The sequence below is a fragment of the Solea solea genome, chromosome 17, assembly GCF_958295425.1.
Source record: "Solea solea chromosome 17, fSolSol10.1, whole genome shotgun sequence".
Classification (NCBI taxonomy): domain Eukaryota; kingdom Metazoa; phylum Chordata; class Actinopteri; order Pleuronectiformes; family Soleidae; genus Solea; species Solea solea.
Window position 1 is genome coordinate 12,090,037 of NC_081150.1, and position 16,939 is coordinate 12,106,975.

General features: G+C 43.4%; 1 protein-coding gene across 1 annotated transcript in view; it reads right to left on the reverse strand.

Moving 5' to 3' along the window:
• Nucleotides 1-16,939, reverse strand: part of sash1a (SAM and SH3 domain containing 1a) — a 148,042-nt gene that overhangs the window by 64,846 nt on the left and 66,257 nt on the right.

A 16,939-nucleotide genomic window follows, 5' to 3' on the forward strand; every position in this document is an offset into this window, starting at 1 on the left:
AGTGAACCTGCAAGCACGTCTGTTTTATATTTAATGATTTTGTAAGGTGATAATGGGAAACGTTATTAAGCCATTCCATTTATTTAACTATTTACAGCAATTGCTTTCGAGAGTGAGAACCAGTACTTCAGATGACTTATGTTAGAAAAACACTGATGCTTATTGCAGTTTAAAAACTTCAGAATGGTTTAACTCCGCTTTCCTCCCCCAGTCCAAAAACATTCAGAGATGAATTGAAAACTCTAAATTGACTGTAGGTGCGAGTGTGAGAGCGAATGTTGTTGTTTGTCTCTGTATACGACGTTGGGTTTCGTGAAAGGTGGTCTATAAATCAAAGTTATTATCATCATTATTATTATTATTATTATTATGTTGGCGCTGCAATATACCCCCCCGCCTTTTTCCCTATGTCAGCTCTGGGATTGGCACCAATGACCCACATGTGAAGGATAAAGCAGAAGACAATGAATAAATTAATGCATGAACCTCCAAACGTTGTTTTCTTGCATCCCACCATTTCTGTAAATGCCATGTTTTACACTGAGTTTCGTCTCCTGGTCTCTTACACACACACACGCACAGAGACACACATATAGACACACAAACACACAAATACAGGGAGGGAGAGAGAGAAAAAATAATCAAACCCCTCAGAATCAATTAGCAGAGTGTAAAAGGGCCATTCAGTTACTTTTAGCACAAGGCGCCTCCTGAGGCAAACAATCAACCAGCAGACACAAATTAAAACTGAACAAGAGCGCTTGTCTTAAGTCTGATCTGCCTGATGTGTGTGCGTGTGCGATTCGTGTACATGTGTGCACACGTGTGTGAATGTGTAACTGTATATTCCTATTAGGTGAAAGCTGCAGGGTTACAGCCCAATGAAGCTAGATAGTGGGCACAGATCGATGTGGCTGCTAATAACGAGACGTCTCCCTTCGTCTACTAGCCAAGCAATTCGTCTAAAACAAAGATTTTCATAGGAAAAAACAGGCTGGGTGTCACAGAATTTCTGTTTAAATCACACACACACACACACACACTGATATATGCACACCTGCCAGCTCTTTTCAAAGTATCACAGGATTTCCTTATTCCCCTTTGACAACCCAGCCATGCCTGAAAATTCAAAAGCTTTCATGAATTTTAAATAAGCATTGGTTAAGGAATTTAGCGGCAACATCGCGCTGAAAGTCATTTATATGCAAATGTGTAACAAGTGGCAATGCACAGAGGGACTGGAGAGTAATTAGCGCTCGCTCATTGACACGACTGGCCTGCTCCACAGATATACAGTCGACTGCCATTAATGAGTTACAAACCTGTATGCTGCACATGCACTTCAAGCCGCAGCTTTAAAATGTATGGATTATTTTTCCTTATTCTTGATTTCACAGGTACTCTCCTTAAATCCCACTGGAAGAGTTGTCCGATTTTGCCACTAGATGGCAGTAAAGATCTGGTCTTACCCACACACACACACTCACACAAAAAAAATACTATGCTGGCAGGCATGCCAGAATGCATGGGGAGTGAACGTGATGAAAGACCACAGAAGAAAGCAGACAACCAGACTCAACCGCAGAGCACGTATAGGACAAAATTAGAGACCAACAGTCCAAGGCTTTTCTCTCGCTCACACAGTATCTCGACACAACCACAATGTAAAAGCTCACAGCTCCAAAGGCTGAGCCGACATGTGTGTGTATAAATCTAAAAGCAGAGGATTTGTTTCGCATCTATCGAGGCCCCCGGAGATCACACGGGGAGGCTGCGAGATGTTGCTCTTGTTCTTCTTTGAGTGGCAACACCTAACTTAAATAATAAAATAAAGTTGACCCTGCCTCCTGCGGTCCATATGAGTATCAGGGCTGGAGGCTGTGTGGAGGCTGCCCGTGTGCTGATGAAGAGAGACAGGCGGGCTGGGGGAAGCAGAGTGCCATTAGATTTAACCTGGAGGGTTGAGAGGTTACACTGGGTTAGGGTTAGCTGCATGGAAGTTTTTCACTGGCAGCTTCCTGTCTCCATCATGGTGTCAAAGTCACTCATGGGCCCAGTGTATTCATTATTGCAGACAGATATTATTGATTCCATTTCCTGCATATATGCTACAACCCTTTACTACTGTTCTAACACTCTAACACTGAAAGCTAGATATTTTGGTCATAAACATCATCGTAGTTTTTTTTTTCTTTTTTTTAGTAGAGTTTCATAAATTATGAGATATGCATTCATGTCTATGTCATTAATTGAATTCTTTAATTCTTGCGCTGCAAGGCACCGTGGCGGTCGGTGTGGTCGTTTCACAGGCGATTGAAATCAAAGTACGACCAGTGTGTTTCTGTGTGCGTGGGTTTTCTTCCTCACATGGTTCCAAATACATGCACATTGGTGTTCACCGAAGCTTGTAAACCTTGGTGCAGGTGTGACTGGTTGTGAAGAGTTGGCGACCTGTCCAGGTTGCTCAGCCTCTTGCCCTACTGCACTGCTGGGACTGGCTCCAGCGCCCCCTGTGACCCTGACATGGAAAGCGACATTGGTGATGATGAACGGCTACGGCTGGATCTTCTCGGGTCAAAACCTGAACTGCAAACGTGACACCAGTATTCACTCAGCGTACAGCTAACCACGCTAACGTGCTTAACTTGGATGGTGACCGATACTAAGGACCAAAAACTCACCCTCACTAGCACTGCATCGTCTAACTACTGCCTCTTACAGTGACGAGCACGTCTGTGGACTTTTTCCGTATTTGCAAGTGACACAGGCTACACAGGGTTTTGAACATGCAGTATATAGCTGTGGTTAGTTACAGTGGCTCTCTTTCTGTGGAAACAGTCGAGCCACGCACGGCTAATGTTATGTTGCCTCGGCCAAAGCAACATTACATTGGTCAGTCAAACGGCAACTACAAAGCAACATCTTACAATTTCCCTCAAACCTAATTATGTATTCAGTTGTGAAAACTAAAACCAACAATTTCACACTCTTAAATGTGCGCCCGGCCGCTGCTTCTACTTTGGATTCTTTGCCCTCTCCTATCCAAGCCTGCTCTTGCACTTCTCTTTGTTCTGTGAAACAATGAATTTACAAAATACCCAACATAAAGGATTGGCATTCTGAGGCATTCTCACCTATAGTAAATCATTTCAATCTTTCATTGGTGTGTATTCCGCGTTATAAATCATCGTTGTTATCCTCACCCACATTTCCATTTTTCTTTTTTTTCCCTTCCCTCCTCACTCCACCTTGCTGCTCAAATCACAGGGTTTGGGGCCGAGCAGTGCAGGACAGAGGAGCACAGATCTACTGAGAGAGCTGATGATTGCCTGTGATTACAGTCTGCATCCTCTCCTCCCCTCCCTCCAACACCATCCCCTCCGGGTCATGTGGCCAGGCCTGGCAGAAATAACGCTCTCCACGCTCTCAGAGTCATTAACTGGAGAGAGCCGGAGCGAAGAGGAGCTCACCGGGGGGAGGCACTGACACGTTTCCTTCACCTTGACATTGCCTGGAGGTTACACCACTCAGAGTGGTGAAATATGGTTCTGAGAGGTGAGAGTCGTGTGAATTAAGGGTGTGTGATACATAAAAGGTCTCCCAGTGTGAGGGGGGCCTTATTCCCTCGGCTCTGACTGTTCAACGCGCGCCGTGCTGTTGGAATGTGTGTCGATGAGAGATGTGTGACAGAGTAGGTGTGTGTGTGTGTGGATCTAGTTGATTCATGTGTGTTTTGCCATTGTGTGCACATGAATACATGTGGACAGTCGACAGAAAAGACAAGTATTGGCAGCAAACGCTAGAGCACACACACACACACACACACACCAGTTTGAGCCTAATCCCCTGTCCTGACACAGCTGACTGTTGTCTGTCTGATCAATCAGTCAGAGCAGATACGGATGTGCAACACGTCCGTCCTCTGATGTTACAAAGTGACAACGACGGCCCGTCTGCCAGCTGAGCTGATCACCAAAACGAGAACCTGACACCTCGACTGTTATTGGCTTTTTTTTTTTTACCGCCTGACTTTTAACCCATGTGTTACTTTTCATGGGAAGCCGAACACCACGATATGACCAGACTGCCGCTCGGACTTAAAACGTAAAGGTTTACAATACGCAAACATTGGCATGCACGTGGCATACCCTACGTCTGACATGTGAGCTGGCCAGGTTTGACTTAATCTGCACCCCGGCTCGGCGGTTGTTTTCACCACACGTCAGTCAAAAATACTGGGGGAATGAGTGACAGCTGCCTGTGGCTCTTGTAAATGCGTCTGCTGCACTAACGCTGCTCTGTCCTCACAGACGCCTGTGATCCTCCCACCCCTCTCCCCCGAGGGCGTTTAGGTCAGGTAATGCTGACCTGCCAGGAGAGCGGCGGGTCGCAGGTCCCGACGTGCACGTTTACCGTGCCTCTCTGGGGGAATGGTGCGTTGAAGCCGATCCAGTCGCGTGTAATTAAAAGCACATAAAGACAGACGAAGCTCTGCCGCTCTCGCTATAAAGCATCGCCTCAAGGACGAATCCGCTCCGCTCTCTGTCGAAGAAATTTATTAAGAAAAAAATATTCAATACCTTTATGCTTGGTTTGGATGAGGAAGAAATCTCGCCCTGCAGGGTCCACACAAAAAAAAAGCAAGCTACTTTTGAGGTTGATGTGAGATTAATATAGATTCAAATGAGACTGATTAAAATATTATAGCCTTTCACTGAAGATCAGGAGGAATTTACCTTCATCTTCACAAGACCAGATAGTGCAGGGCTTTTGTCAAACAACTGCATGTTTTTATGTCAAAAAGGGGATCGAGAAAAGTCACGGCCTTTGTCAAAAGTGCACCGAGCAGCAAGAGGTAAAAGATAAATGAATGTTTTGCCAGTTCCTTCTTCTATTTCATGTTGAACTGTGTCTGTGTAGGCTGCACAAACAGCTTGTCAGGACACCGTCCACATATCATCACTCAGTTCTTATTTCACCTCACCTCTGCTTATAGTCAGCATTTTTTTTTTTTTATATAGCTTGGAATACATCTCAATCATTGTTTCTCTTCACTTGACGAATCAATTACTTCAATTTGTCGTGGGTGTATAAGGCCGTTATGATAAATCACACAAATGTGTGTGTGCAGGTTTATGCTGCTCTGTGAGAGGACGCTTTTCACTCACACAATCTGGCAAAATTGGGATCCATGCATCTCGGCATGCTGCGCAAGTCCCCGCGCCAGTTAGCGAGTCTGTTTTAATCTTCGCTTGCCTGTGTCTCAAAATTAGTGATTCAGTTTCTCTCCGTGAGCGGCGGCATGCTGTTTCATCTGCTGAACAGTATTCATGTCAGACCAGCGAGAGTTCAAAAATTCAATTCGCACCTCCTCCTCCTCTGACTGGCTGCTTTCTTGTCACAAATCAGATTATTTACACCCACGGTGAACAAGGCACGCTAAAGTCAGAGTGATCAACACTTCACAGCAGTGGCTGGAAGAAATAGGGGAGGAATACACGAGCATAAACTGCTGAGGAGCAAATTTACAGAGAAAAAAAAAGAGGTGAGGGGTAAAATGCAGTTCATCACTGAACGAGTGCTGACTTTGGATGTCATTTTTTTTTTTTTTTGACAGCGCACTGGCAGTCATCTACATGAGCTATTTACTGTACGTCTTCAAGTGTGTCTCAGTATGAGGGGAAAACAGTATATTAAATAACCAGGGGTAAACCTCAGTTAATGATGAGTCGTATCCCTTGCAGATGCTGAGATTGTGCGCTAGTTAAGTCCTGGTTCTGCAAGGTATGGTGACGGCTGTTGGGCTCCGTCAATGGACCGTAACACAGCTGACGGATATAAATACCAGGAAATTGCGCCAAACGTCCCTGGAAAACAAGACATCCTTCATTTTGAACGGTTCTGGGGGATATACTGGAATATGTGCTTCGAATAAATGCGGCGATTTATGTGAATGTGTTCAAAACTGGGGTAAAGCACACACATTTAACAACAATGTACTGGTGAAGTTGCATGTTGCAGCTGAAAAAACATTTCACACCGTGGACCTTTAAAGGAATACTTCACCAGTTTGCATTTAGCTTTGTATTACTAGAATAAGGGTAGTGTTTTTGAAAAGTTGTGCTTCCCAACCTCAGTTTCCCCTTCATTCTTTTCTTTGTTACGTGCCCACGAGTGACACTTGGTCCTGTTAGCGTAGCTGTTAGCAAAGATGGCGGACACTGTTTACATTCTGGGAATGAGGTCCCGTCCCCTTACGAGTGGGTCTAAAAAGTGCGGAATTAGCATTGCAGAATGTAAACAGTGTCCGCCATCTTTGCTAACAGCTACGCTAACAGGACCAAGTGTCACTGGTGTTTCTCGACTCAGGGGAAACTGAGGTTGGGAAGCGCAATTTTTCAAAAACACTACCCCTCTTCTAGTAATACAAAGCTTAAAGCAAATCGGTGAAGTATTCCTTTAAGTCCATCAGTGGTGGTTGTTTCTGAAATGGCCTTTCCCCACAGGAGCCTTCAGTAGATAAAATAAGAACTTATAAACGACCGTTTCATCAGCCGCTAACGGTTTCGCATTTGTCAAGAGCAACTGGAAAGGTATCAATGCACGGATGTGTAATCAATGTATATTTATGAGCGTAATGCGATATCCATTTAAAAATAATCAATAGTCACCGCCTCACTGATAACCAAGGCTGCATGTTTATTATGGCAGCTTAGCCGTGCCCTTGAGGCTCTATTGGGAGGTTTTTGTCCTTATACATCACTGTGTACACACACACACACAGACTTGTGTATGTGTACATGCATTTTTACCCATCGACACACACAGACACTGTGACACACTGTGATAGCCCCGCCGGGTCAGGGACCCCATTACCGTGACAGGTTCCAATCTTGTTCAATTCTAACCAGCGTGGGCCCACAGACAAAGCCCTGCCATGAGGTTACAATCAAAAACACACACACACACACACACGCAGGCATTAAAAAAATGCAGGTCTTTTTCAGAGAGAAGATGGGAAAAAGCTGGGCAGAGATTTGAGATTTGATGAATGAGTGTGAACAGGGTGTGCTCGCAGTTTGTGATATTACAGTGCTAGCAGGATGAAACCGGGTATCATCATCTTTGCACACACACTTATTGCAGGGGTGTATTTCCCTCATGTTCACACGGACCAGCGCTTCATTTTACATGACGTGCATTTGCTCATCCTTCACTCATGTACGACATGTACTGTACATCTAAACCCAAGCACCTACGGGAGATTTGGGGACTGACATGTTACATATACTGCTCCTTCCACCACCTTCATCCTAACACCAACTGAGACAATATCTTTGGGAGGAAAGCTAAATAAAAGACTCCATGAGTCGTTTCCATGACAGTCCAGGTTGGTTTTCTTGCAGGAAAAGGACTACAGCTCCATATTTTTTTGTGTGTACAAACTGTGTTATTCTCATCACTGGAAAACGATGATTTTCCCATTTTTTAAGCAGTCAGTCAGCACTGGTTTCTTTTAAATGAACATGACAGGCAGTCTTTTCATAATTGGAATGGTGTGGTTTTGGTTACCCAAAAGTTCCAATTAGTATGTTTATGAGTCTTTTGGAAAAGGACTGACACATGACTGACTTTGTCGTTGAAGTATGAGGACATGTCGGTCAAAAAAAAACAAACTGCATTGTAATAGTCTCATTTCACACACTGCTTTTTAAAAGGCTTGAGTCCTGGCTGGCAGCTATCTGCTTTGTGAAATATGGTCAGCCATCCTTTTACTCCCTTGTTCCATCTCAGTTCCCCATGGCTGACTTAAATTACAGATAGGGGGGATAATAGAAGAGCAGTGGGGGGGTTGCAACCCGCAAGGAAAAAGGGGGGAAATAACAGTGACCAGCACTCGTTGCTGGGATTAGGATTCACCTTTTAATGGTGAGCCAGTGTTGGCACAGTGCCCCCCACCACCGCACACAAAGATTTGTCAAAAAAATGATTGATCGCCATGTCCTCAAACAAGATGAAACCAAGATTGAAGGCCCAGAGGCTGTGCACATCATCCGAGCAGGAGATAGCTCACCGACAGGGTGAACAATGGGATCCTGTCAGCGGCGAGACCTTTTACTTGACATTATTCAAATACAATGAGACATAATAAGTGAGGTTGAAATAATTATTACACAAAATAACCCCTCTGTTCGTGCCATCCCCGCTAGAATTCCAGGGTGGTCTTCTCCTGCGGTTTCTCAAGGTTAATTGATGAGGAATAATGGCTCACGGAGCCGCGGGTTGCGCCGTGTTTGTTGGTGGAATGTTTCGTAACCAGCCCCGGAGTAACCCAGTGGCCCAGAAATTCCATTTAATAAAGATTAGCTCCTTTTCTCGTAGACCTCATTTTCTTTCTTAATTAAAAGATGAAGATAAAAAAAAAAAAATTGTAGGGCTGCAAGTATCAGGGAAATATCCTCAGGCCGTCTTAGACGAAAGACAGCTCGGTGCCCACATGAAAGGCTGAGACTAATGCATATTTAATGTCAATGGGAAACAGCTAAGATCAGTTCCTCTACCAGGAGCAGTGGGAAAAGTCAAAATAACGTTACGAAAACCCTCTGCTCCTCGGGCTGAATGAATATGTAGAGCCCCATTGTGTATAAGCAGGCCTATCCCACACGTGTGTGTGTGTGTGTGTGCTTTTGTGTAAGAGTGTGTTTATCTGCAGGGGTCAGGTGGGCTTCACTTAGCATGATCATACTGTAGGACTTACATTTCCTGTGCAAAGGCGGAGTAACAGCAGGGAAGCACATAGAGCCTTTATGTTATAGATTTCTGAGGCAGACTGTTGCCATATTTATCCTTCACTGTCAATGAAAGATTAACCTCTGGTTATTTTTTTTTACTTTTTATTCAATAGAAAATCTGAGGGTATACTGTATGTACGATTTCCTTTCATTCGAGTAAAGCCACAGTTAAATGTGAGTTGAATTCACTAAAGCCTGTTGGGGCCAATGGCGAAAACTCAGCATAAGCTCAGTAGATGCCAAAATCATCGCTGTCACTGCAATGTCAATTACCGCAGGATCATTTTAATAGATATAGCAGATTACAGAGATGGAGTAAGTATGTATATCATGCTGCAGTTGAAATGCAAGGGGAGATGGAGAGACAAGAAAGAGACAAGAGAGAGGTGGATTAAATGAGTCGACATTAAGTTAGATGCTGCTTTTTTTATGTACATAAACTCTAGAGGACGCGCGCTCATGCCCTGACTTACCCTCAGGTGTATTGAGAAATGCGGTTTCACACTCAGATACAGGTCCAGCTTTTAAGGCCACTGTAGAAATATTTATTAGGAAAAAAAGTAACACGTAAAGCTCACTTTCCAAAGTGCAGTCGCATTTCCCCACAGTGACATTTTACATATTTATCTCTCCCATACATAAATGTAGAATGACGACAGCAGTCCTCCATCCTTGGTCTGGCCCATATAAAAGCATCACACACGTAACAGCTGACAGCATCCAAGAGGGTTGAGTAGGATTTTTAAGTCAAATCAAGCAACTCGTGCTTTACAGCTTCATCTGGCCGTTTGGCAAATTTAACAGCTGAATATGAAACATACACTCCTTCCATCTTTTTTCCATCTTCACTCTCTGCCTTGATCTGTCTGCTCCTTCTGATTTTTTATTCTAAGCCGGTCCTATCCTCCATTTCTCTGTCCCTTAATCCCCCTCTCTCTCTGACTCCGTACAGATAGGTTGCTATGACACCCGGGTTTGACAATCCATAGAATGGAGGCTGGGCATATATAAAAAAAATAAATAAATCATGGAATTCAATGCATTATGGGATTCTCATTCCATATGATAACATAAGACGCAATTCTATCTTTAATTTATTTTTGTATTTTCCTCATTCTTTATCCATTAAATACTTCAAAGCTCCTCCAAAAAAAGCACAGACAAAACACCCCTATCATGTTATACATGTACGACCCTGCTGTGTCTGTGCAGGTGCATAATACTGCAGGAACTAGGGTGACACTGTCCTCATTGTTTTCCTATAGAATGGTTACCAGCACCAGCCATAGTGACAAAGGTTAAACTAAGAGTGACCTTGTTTTCATTGCAGGCAGAAAACAAATCAGTGACGGGCAGCAGGAGCTCACTAAGCTCACTAAGGACGAGTCGATATGATACTGTCCAAAAATCACTGGATCGGACATATCGGGGAAAAAAATAGAAATTCAAATCTAATATGATCGTAACTCCTAAATATAAGAATGCCAACACTATCACGCGACACGGCAAATATGTATTTGGTATCAGTATCGGTAGAAATTCTCACGTACACATGAAGCCCTCATGAAAGGAGCCCTTCTCCCCTTTCCTTGGATTTAACAATTAGGTGACAGCACTAATCACTGGGCCCTCATTCTTCTCCACATAATGTAGGTTTGAAGCGGGAGCACGATGATGTGCACAGGAAGCAGATGGATGTTTGCGTAGATATCCAAGGTCATGGTGCACCGGCAGCAGAGCACGGGACCTCCTCCAGCAGGTGGCTCTCCTCTCTCCCGGGGGTAGCTCGCTATAAAACATGGAGGAACATCTGGTGTGTCGGTGTCGGTGCGTGTGTGTGTGTGTGTGTGAGGAAGTGACACAAAAATACGCAGAAACACAGCTGTATTTGCTGGATGTGATTTCCACTCTCCCAGAGCGACTGTCGGGCCTCTTTCAGCTCCCTGAGAGAACCGCTGATTCAATTCCGAGAGCACAAAGTGTCACGCAGAAAGAATAAAAAAACGCGACGAAACTCTGCAAACTGCTGTGCAAACAGGCCGTCCTTCATCAGATTAAGGGGCGAGAGAACAACGGCAGCTTCACTCACTCTGTGGAGGCAACTGCCTTTGGCTTTTTGAACGATGAAAGACAATTAGAGGGTCTAAAGACACTTGGAGAGTCTCCCTGGAGCTGAAGAGCTGCTGGGCAAACTCTGTATAAAACTAACTCATACACATTGCATAACCCACACATTCGTCTCAGTAATAAGACAAACTCTACAGAAGCGTTTCTAACAGACACACCCCAGACTAACCCGTCGTCTATACGTCTATACAACCAGTCCACAGTGGAGATAAACCAGTGCCCCGTCGCGCTGTATACATCTGCATCCACCAGAGGTTTGGAGGATTATATCGAGACTCAATTCCCTCCGCAACCCCATGGTAATTATTCAAAAATAGAAACTCGTTAACGCGGTGAAAATTATGACCTCATTTCAGTGCGATTGGAGGTTAGAATTGGGATGAATTGAACACTGGAATTCTGAAGAAGGTCTGATGTATTCAAATGAACCAGAAAACAAAATGATTTTAAACCCAATTTTAAGAAGACCTACCTAAAGCAGGGGTGTCAAACATATGGCCCGCGGGCCAGGACCGGCCCACCAGAGGGTCCAATCCGGCCCCCAAAGTGAATTTGCTAAAGTGTATACTACACAAACTACTATATTTTTCAGTTCCAGAAACCTGTGACTAAGTGTGTTGTGCCTTTGCAGATCCACTGTGATCTGTACGTTGTAATGCACATGTGTGCATGGTTGTTATTGTTTATAGTTTATTATGCTATTAATTATGCTATTAATTTACTGGTCCACTTGAGGTCAAATTGTTCTGTATGGGAAAAGATTCCCGGTTAACAGTTTAGTAATCTAAATAAAAGCCAAGCACCAATAACACTTTAAAATCTGAGCAAATATTTGCTCAGATGTGTAACGTGTGTGCACCGACAACAGACACACACCGTGTCACAGTGACTGTGAGTGCACTATAGACACTGTCTGTGTGTGTGTGTGTGTGTTTGTGTGTGTGTGTGTTTGTGTGTGTGTGTAATAATGAGAGTGTAGGCAGTAATGAGGCAGTGTGAAGCTGGTTCCGCTGCACACTGCAGAGCCATGCTGAGTACACCATATTGATCTTCTCCACCACAGGGAGGACTGGAGCAAGATAATGATGACTATCTGTGATCTTTCATTCTTTGCCCTCTGTATGTTTCGTTTCTGCCTGCCTCTGTCTCTTTTTGTAAAAAAAAAAAGAAATCTTAATCCAATTTAATGGGGAAAGTTGTCACATTCATTCTTTTCTTGCTTAAAGTCTTTATCACTATCACCTGGAGTGACGAAGAGATGTGTTTTTACATACTGTATACATAAATATATATATGTATATACTGTATATACATACATATATATGTATATACATACATATATATATATATATATATATATATATATATATATATATATATACATACATACATACATACATACACATATATATATATATATGGATATGATGGATGGATACTGTATATACAGTGGACAGGATTGTATTTTTTTTACAGATATCATCCTGTGTTTGGTTCACAGCAGCAGCAGCAGCATTGACACAACATCTATGCGTGACGTCAGTTCTCAGAAGGTTCACGCCTTCAAAACAGCAGCCAGCGCTAATGTCAGCGGGGAGGCTAGTCAAAGTCCCAACAGCAGCCAGCGAGCAATTTCTGAAACAGCAAAGTGTATTTTATCTTGTTTCTTTCTCTCAGACACTTTCAATATTACACTCGTGAATACTTTGAACTCAGAGCAGGAACATGGTTAACAAAAAAAACAAACAAAGAAGAGAAAACCAATTGGACACAAATGGAGAGTCCAAAAAAATGAATTCTGACAAAATAAAAGCACAGGATTTTTCTTAACTAACTTAGTGCACTGGATATGAGGCGTTCTGCCTCTGATCTCATAGTGGACGCTGAATAAATCCTTGACCCATGGACCATGATGAAAGCAAGAACAGCTCAAGACAGCTGAAGGTGAGAAATCCATTCATAGATTGATCGATCCCACGCTGTTCAATAAGCCAATTTAGAGTGAAAACTCCAGCAATGCTGGATCCAAAAAGGTGTTTTAATAATGGAACACAGCCCATCGCGAGTCGAGATCAAAGGTCCCGTTAATCCCGTCACTCTCATCACTCAATCAGACATGGCACCATGAATAACAACCCGCCATCAGCGTGATGAGGAACCAGCACTGGACATTTGTCACTTACTCGCGTCTCAGGCCTGTTGACACCCTCGTCCCGCTACGCCACGTCACCGTCACACGCGACCGGCGCTCTAATGCCTGCGTCGTGTCCACTTCCCGCTCGGCTGCAGCCGTCACTAATTGCCGGCAATAAATTAAGACTGGGTGAATAACGGGGAATTATTGTATAACTGGGGTTGTTTGACGTGGCAGTAAAGTTGATGATTGCTGAATGTGTGGTTGGCGGAGCACTAATTATAAAATCATCTGTTACGAGTATCATGTCCCAGGCTATTAAATCGGCTACAGGGAGGTGATTGTTGGAGTATTTCATCTTCAGAGTAATGAGGAGAAGAACGGGAAGGAGTACGCCAACAAGGAATTAAAAAGATGATGATTAGTAAACGAAGAGAAGACTAACACCAAAACCCGCTCCTTACACGCTGCAATAACATCGGTTTCCTTCATTTCCTCTTGCATGGCTTTTTTTCCCCCCCTTTTATAAAAACATCATTCGAAAACAGAGGCAGTGCAGCGGTCAGACGCAGAGTTACTTGTTAAATCTTTACTGTGCGGCGATGTGAAAAGTCATGAAAGAAAAGCTCCTTTCTTTCTCAAACTGTCCTCGAGTGGAGCTGTAAAGAATTAGTGTAAGTGGAGGCGATGATGACCAATCCAGACGCACAGTGTGGGTCAGCACTGCTAAACGTCTTCACGTCCAAGACACACAACCTCACTCCCATCTGCTGCTGAAATATTCAAGGCTTTCTCTCCCCCCCCCCCCCCCCATTCAGGATAAAATAAATATACTGGAGTCTGGCGCACTCAGATTCCACAGTATTTCATACAGAGGCCTTCTTGTCAATTTTTACTGTAACCTGATAAATTTTTAGTAGCCAATGTTAAAGGGTTAGTGCACCAGAATTAAAGTCCTTTATGACTTTCTACAACTACATCAATGAACAGAGAGATCAAAAAAAAAAAGGGGGCTACGTTAATCCACATTTAATAGAGTAAACGTGTGCTAAAATAAGCTCACTGGGATGCTGACGCAAAAGTGGTATCAAATGCCTCGTACGTAGGAAGCATATTTCTGTAAATGGCTTTAAACGGTGGAAGCAAACTTCAATTATTCTACATGGAGGATGAAGGTTTTTTTGTTTTTTTCCCAGAGAATGGCTCTCGTCGTTGGGAAATGATAAATTGTGATGGAAGTGGATGGAACGCAAAAAGCCAAAAGACTCTACCCAGGTTACCCTGGGCCATTATTCTCATCCCCACCATACAATTAAAAGCTTATCCTGCGACTTAACCATGCAGCAAGTGCGGTATCTGAGAGCACTTGGGCAGAAAATGGCAAATTAGAAGTGAACATTCTTATGCAAATATATAAATATTCTACCTGGCGCGTGTGTACTCGTGTGTGTGGGAATGTGAAGTGCACACGTGAATGAAACGGCGTGTGTAACGTCTGCCTGTCCTTAGGGAGCAGAGCCATGTTATTGCAGGAAGTAATATCATGAGGAAATGGAATATTCATGAGTCCCGTCCCCCCCCTTAAAACAAAGCTCTCAAACGCTCGTCCACACAGATCTAAAAGTGGACTGGCATTTAATAAAACTGAAACACTGCACATGAATAAACATTAAGTACGGTATGAATGTCACTGAGGAGTTCCATTTTCAAATGAGACGTCTGCCATTTAGAGGAGGAGGAAAAAAGAATAAAGGTGCTGGAATGAAAAGTTAAACCTCTCGCCGCGTGTCGTTTGTTTACCGTCCTCAGCCGAATTAAAGTTATCCCCGAAAATAACTGCGCGCCGCTTTTAAAATGAAACTCCCAAGATAGTCATCTGGTGGGGAAAAAAATTAATCATCGGCTGTGTGAAAAACACGAGGACCCAGCAAAAACTAAATATAATACAGGTGTAGTGTTTAGGGAGGAGCAGGAAGAAGTGTCAGCCTTGGAGCCGCACAGAGACACTGAAAAAAACCGGATACAATGGCTATTCAACAAAGACAGATCCTCAAGACCATCCATGGTTTTTTTCCTCTCTTTCCTTCACTGTAATTTAGTGTCTTTCTCACACACACACACACACAAACCAAAAAACCTCAGCAATTACCCGTGAAATAACCTCCTTGATTGATATCTCAATTACGCTTATGCCATTGTTGTGTGTTATCTTGTCTCACACACACTCCTCCTGTCCCCCATTCTCAACAGCTCAACGGATGCTCGACAGAGGAATGAGGAGGAATGAGGTGACCTTGTTGGGTTGTTTTTTGTTTTTTTTGTTTCCTTGTGCAGAGCTTCTTTCCGTCGGCCCTTTGTCTCGCCGGTAACTTTGCGTCCCTGTGATAGCTTATCGATTTAGCACCCTTATTTGCTTAACTATGTGATGAATTAGAAGGAGAAGGCACGTGAAAGTTTCAGGGAGTCAATTGTTATTCAGCAGAAACATCCCTCTCACGTTTTGAAAAAAACACAACGCGCGGCAGAATTCTGCTCACCGAATCATGTTAGTTCTGAGAGAATCACAGGACAAGGACGCCATCGCTCAGTGTTAGAGCCAATGTCAGGCGAGAACAAAGGGATAACAACACTGACGCCCATAGCTCGACTGTAGCTGCAGTTTCACTTTTTGTCTGAATACAAGGCGGAAGCAAGAGAGAGAGAGAGAGAGAGAGAGAGAGAAAGAGAAAGAGAGAGAGAGAGAGAGAGAGAGAGAGAGAGAGAGAAGGTTTTTTTCCTTACCTGAACACAGGGAGGAGCCATCACGGTCACGGAGACGAAACATGGGAGGAAGAGAAAAACAGTCGTGTTTTAGTACAAATACACATGTCACAATTAACCAATCGATACCAAAGCATCAACAATGAACTCTAATTTTGATGGTGAGGGATGGTGGATACTGGGAGGTCTGAGGATGTGCAGTTTGAGCAGGGGTTCAGCAGCAGTTCACTATGTAATATCGTCTAACAAAGCACAAATACAAAGCACAAATACAAAGCACAAATACTCCCATATTTTTTACTTTTATGGTTGGAGCAGATTTGGACAGAAGGCAGACGCAGTGTGAGCCAACATGAAACATCTAATGAGGTATTACGGTCTATAGTTTGACAGAATAATGTATATGTCACTGAATCTTCGGTAGCAAAATGACAAAAAAAAAAGAATTACATTCTTTATACACTGTGCAGAGCGGAGACATTTTCTCAGTTACAGCTTCATTTAATTGCCTCAATCTTTTTGGTGCCACTCTTTGAGCTGTCCAAGCTGTGCAAGACCGAATACCAGGAGAAATGTGACTCTTTGTTCAGTGCAGCCTGCTGACTGGAGGACAGAAGTCTATTCAGAATCACGATTGGAAACAACAAGGCAGTCATGTGCATTTACTGCAAGATCTTTAAGATCTTTTAAGATCTGAGCAGTTACTCGTCTACCTTTAAGGGCACACAAAGCAAGGTGCTTGTGTTTCTGCTGTGTCCTAAGCAACCAGAACCTGGGAGCTGCTGAGATCACTGAGGTTACTGCAGCTTTACTGACTTAGAAAAAGAAATATTCTACTTTTGGTTTGAATACAAATCCACCTTAATTGTGCGGAACATTTAAATCCACCGTAGCCGAGCCAATGTACATTATTAATGTCCGTAAATGTCTCACTGGATTGAACCTAACAGTCATTTATTGTTCATTTAGGCAGCGTTTTTACAGCTCTGCCACTGCTCTCATATAAAATGACTGAGCGGTAGCGAGAGCCCACACTCCGCCTACACACCGACACACGTTTCTCCTGAAACAGCCTTTAAATAACGGCCGTGCTGCTCAAAGACTCATCATGCGCCGAGTTTGTGCC